The following is a 5,110-nucleotide window of genomic DNA, read 5'->3' as shown; positions in this document are numbered from 1 at the left end:
CACATCTATTGACACATCTGCAAACTTAGAGCAAGAGGGGGAAATTAAGGTAGAGAAAACAGAGGCTAAAGAGCAGGTCAGAGTCCAGGCAGTCCAACAGGTTAGGCTATGGGGTATGACCTGCACAAAGATAAACATGTTCAGAACAGCAGCACCTTTGCAGCCGGTTGACAAGCCAACCTAAACTGAGAAATAGTTCCTCTCAGGATGTCTCTAAGCCTGTGCCTGGTCCCGACAATTCAGCAGGGGTGTGGATCACACTCAGTTCCACAAAGTGACTCACAAATGTCACAGCCTCTTGCAGTGTACATCTGGCTACCCCAGTAAGATACTGGTGCAGAGAGCAGTGCCACTCCCTCACTCCTCAGCACCTCCTCCGGAAGCTCAGCAAGTTCTCCCAGGTGATGTGCATTGACTAAGTCTACAACACTAATTCACAACACAGAGCTCTGGCAAGCCAACACTGCAAGCCCCAAGCCTCAAGGCCAGCCTCAGATTAGTCACCAAATAACTCAGATGGTCCTAGGACTCATAATTCATGGTGTCTATGGAGACTGGAAACAACCAGAGTCAGTGCTGTTGAACTCCTCATTTGCCACAATTCCAGAGGTGAGATAAATCACAATAAGCAGAGTTTGGCTTCTTATTCCTCAGGACCAACACCACCTCAGATGAAATGTGATGTGCTAAGAAGTCTCCAGGGCTTTTTTTCCTAGATGTGAAATCCTTGCACTGAGAAATAAAGGCAGGCTTGAATGCTCCAGCAGCCAACCAACATAAAGAAGTGGACTTGGATGAGGAATGAGCCGATTCAAGATGGGAAAAAAATAGTGGTGGTGATGGACAGCAAGTTGTATTTCCCAAAATCAGTACCTGCACTGGCCTCCTACCCTCCAGGTGAGCAGCTTCTTTGAAAGGAACAAGTCCATCATAAAACTCTGTTGGCATTTTGTTTCTGCACTTGATAGAGCCAGAGCCAAGCACAGGCAGAAAGATCAGGGAAGGGCACTAGTGGGAGACCAGCTTCTGGAGAGGAGGCTGAGGACACAAACAGATACTCCCTGGGTATGTGTGTGTCATAGGCTGCCTCCAGTGCAAACAAGTTCTCTGTAAGTGAGAAGGGCTGTCGAGGGTTGGAGAACAAGCAGTGAGATGGCAGCTAGAATGACTTTCCAAAGTGTAAACCATCGCTCGGGTGGGAGTTATGGGCAAGGTGAAGGGCTCTGGTCAGCTCAGGCAGGTCACACTTATGGCATTAAAATACCAAAGGAAGTGATGGAATGGAATTATTTACTTAAGCTGATCATTGTACTCATCTTGTGCCATCACTCCCAAACTGTCCATAGGGCTTGCAGCTAAGTTCCTTCCCCCTTCTGCTTCAATAATGTTCCAATTGAACAGGCTTGCACAAGAAAGGACCAAGGGCTTGCATGAGACGCCTTTCCTTCACTGCAGACCAGTTCAACCAAGGCTCAGAGGGTCTGCCAACAGGAACCAAAGTTTCCCACCTTCAAAGCACCACACAGTTTAGGAGCAAGACATCCTGACCTGCATCCTGGATTAGTTTGGCATTATACAGACCTCCCTGGGGAATGCACAGTAGGAATGACTGCTCATTCATGGTCCTGGGAGAGTGCTCATCAGAGCCAGGTGTCTCTCTCAGCCTGGGTCCCACTATGCAGCACACCCCAAGCACAGAGCAAAACACCTCCCAGAAGGTGGCAAAGCAGGTGTCGGAGTAACTCCCTAGCTGAACCCTTGATGTGCCTTGCATCAGTCTTGCAGCACACCTTCGCCCTTCTGCATGGACTAGGCTTGGCCGGGAGACAGGCAGTGAGGGGTGGGAAGCAGAGGTACCTGGGTGCTAAAGGCACATAGAAGCCTGCAGCAACAGATTGTGGTGGGCAGTCCCAATGCCTAAGTAGGTGCCTGGGGACTCTCAGGTTAGGGACAGATTGGGCTTTTGTTTTCACCCCCAAAGCAGTATCTGGGATATCTGAAAGAGTGGGGTAAAAATAGAGTGGGAATCAGCATAATAGCCCCATGTCACAACGTACAGGCACAGCCCAGAAGTGCAGGGATTTCCTAACATGTCCCTCAGCTGTGAACAGGCAGCAGTGCTCACCTGGATGGAGAGAGGCAGCTCAGGTGGCACGTTGGAAGAAATCCTTATGGGAAGGCTTCTTCGGCCTCAGGAGGCCAGCCTTACATGTGAATGAGTGGCACAGGCCCAGCAAGCCCCTTTGCCTGTGTAAGCCCCACACAGACATTGACCTGTGACACCTCCAGGAAATACTTTGAGAGCACCCTTCTGGTGCAAGCAGCTAGCAAACAACTGACATGTGAGGGAGGAACCTGATCCTTGTGTCCTCCATGATTCAAAACCCTCAGGGTCCTCCCAGGTCCCCAAATTGAAGCAAAAGCCTTCCCCAAAGCTGCAGTCAGGCTCTTTTTGCATTCCTTTCATGCTCACCATTGCTTCTTATCCACAGCTCACCAGCTTCTGCAAGATATGGAGTACTTGGCTGGATATCCAGGCATGAGTGCCTGATTCCTCTGGGATGGCCAGCAGCTCAGCCACTTCATTGCGCCATGGGGTGCTGGGGGGGCACCGGCAGGGGCCAGCAGCTGCCTGTGCCGCTGGGGCCACACTGACCGGAGCCTAAACAGGACACTGGGGACAAGCATGGTGCTTACATGAACTAGGAGTCCAGACCTCGTGCTGAACAATTGAGATTAGCCTTAAATTTCAGGTGTCCCAAGCACAGAAATGCTGCCCTCACACTCACTGTGTAGTCTGGGATAAAAATACCCACCTCTCACTACCACAGCTGCCATGGGCATATGGTGGAGGACACGGTCTGTGGAACAGATTTCCTTTGGGCCTCCACACAAAGGACAGGAATTTACAGGTGTTACATAGGTGCTGCAGGTTGTGGTGGAGACCTGTCAGATCCTGGATGATTTACAGACCTGATCAGTGGCCTAAGACATCAGCAAGATGGGGTTAAACCATCTAGTAGGTGCCAAATGGGAAAGACTAAGGGATTTCCACCCAAAAGCACCCTTTTTTCCATTGCCAGTAGGGTTTTCTGTTGTGCCTGCCCAGGATACCCTTTTATGCCTTTCATGGTGCCTCTTCTCTTTGAATCCCACAGAACGCATGAAGCAGGCACAAGGAAAGCACCAGTCACCTGCCTGAAGATAGCATTTTAATTAGTCAGCCACCAAAACGTGGACGTGACTAGCAGCCTTTGAGGGAAAGTTCTTATGCACAGGGTGAAAGGTTGCATGCTGAGATCACAGCACCAGCCTGCAACCCTGGCCTCCCTCCATGTGTCCTCACCTCACCTTGGGATGGGGCACAGCTGAGCCATGTGCAAACCCTGGGCAGGGTGAGAGGTAACCACATTCCAGCATCCCAACCCATGCAGGACCAGGGTCCTCACTTGCACACAGCCTCAACAGGCCAATCTCCCCTCCAAAACTGAGCTGCTCTTGCTCTCCTCACAAGAGGTGAGGGCCCAGCTATATCCAACCTGGTGGATAAAGTTGAAGAGCCAGACTGCTACCAAAGCCTCAGGTACTACATTCAGAGCTGACTTGCTGTAGTGGCTCAAGGTATCTGCTTCGTCTCTGCTGCAGACACACACAAGCAAATCCTTGGAGTGGGCAGTTATCCCAGCTGAAATGTGCCATCAAGCCAGGTGCAGCAACTGGCTCATGGAGTAGGTGGCTACCAGGTCATCTTGTCCTCCCACTTCTCCTGAACTCTCAGAGGTAGGAAAACAGAGGGATGCAGCATTCTTTTCTCCTCCAGACATGAGGAGCAGCCAGCCCAGCTTACCATCAGTGGGCAGGGTTTGACGTGTTGCAACTGACAGGAGGAATCTGCTGCCTCATCCATCCAGGAGACCTGGGTTCCCTTATGCTGAGATTTCACATGTGGCTGATCCCAAGGGAACAACTCTGACCTGTCAATCTTTTCAGTTTGATGACTTGTAAACATTTCCCAGGTCACGCAGAGACAATGCACATTTACTGCTGTCTTTGTCACCTTGCACGGCTAGCTGCAAAACAGCCTGTAGGTCCTCACAGTGGTAAATAGGCAAGGGAAGAAACCCCTTCTGCTTCTCATGCAGCAGCATCCACAGAAGGCACCTACTCACTTTCTCACCGCACTGTTGCACTCCACAAGGCGTTACTAAACAAACCAAAGCCTTCTCGAGTATTTGTCATCTTTCCTCCACTCTTCCTCTACAGAGGCTGCAATGGCTGATCCACCTGTTGAGCTACCCAAGTCCAGCCTAAATAAAAGCCAGATCCTTCACAAGTGCTGGACCAAGGCAGCTATGCTCAGTGGTCTATATTCACCGGGTGAGCTGCTTCCCAGACACGCAGGAACATCCCGTATGCTCCTTTCCAGCATGGCCAGATGACTGATTCATGACACACTCACCTCTGTGGCTGGTGAAAAAACACCACTTCCAAAGAGCCTTTCCTCTCAAAGACCCAAAAGCAGATCACAAAAGCTCTAACTGTATCAGAACCAAAGCAGAGTTGGAGATGAACCAGTTCTTGTTCGGTGTCATCTAGGACGGTGAGGTCTTGCTGAGCCATCATGTACAGCAGGTCACACATGCGCTGCTCCAACTGCAAACACCTAGTCCATTACCAGTAAAGAGCAGGCTGGGAAGATCGCTCTTATCTTAGATTGTAAGCTCCACGAGGATCACATCTCCTTGTGCCTGTACAATGACCAGCACACGGAGCTTGGCTCCTGATGAGACACAGTTGAGACCACCACTGCACTCCTTGGCATCAGAGGTTGAGAAGGAACCTAAGAGTCCTGCCCTGTCATTTCTGCCCAGCAGACCACCTTCTTGTCACTGAGTGGGGACTTGGGCTGAGTGCCACACAAGTGTTTTGGCGCCTGCCTACCTCCCCTTCGTTTCAATAGGCTTTAAGTACCTACACACTCTTGGCCCAAATCCAAGAGGCCAACTGGCAGGTTGCTGGTGCCCTATGGCCTCCAGAGGCAACGCTGGAAGGTCTGTTAGACACCGGAAGAAAACCCAGGATGCAAGGCAGAAGGAGAAGGCAAAGGAAA

The sequence above is a fragment of the Melanerpes formicivorus genome, unplaced genomic scaffold (assembly GCF_026170545.1).
Source record: "Melanerpes formicivorus ecotype bairdi unplaced genomic scaffold, bMelFor1.0.p_v2 SCAF_2, whole genome shotgun sequence".
Lineage (NCBI taxonomy): Eukaryota > Metazoa > Chordata > Aves > Piciformes > Picidae > Melanerpes > Melanerpes formicivorus.
Note: the sequence above shows the minus strand (reverse complement) of the source record.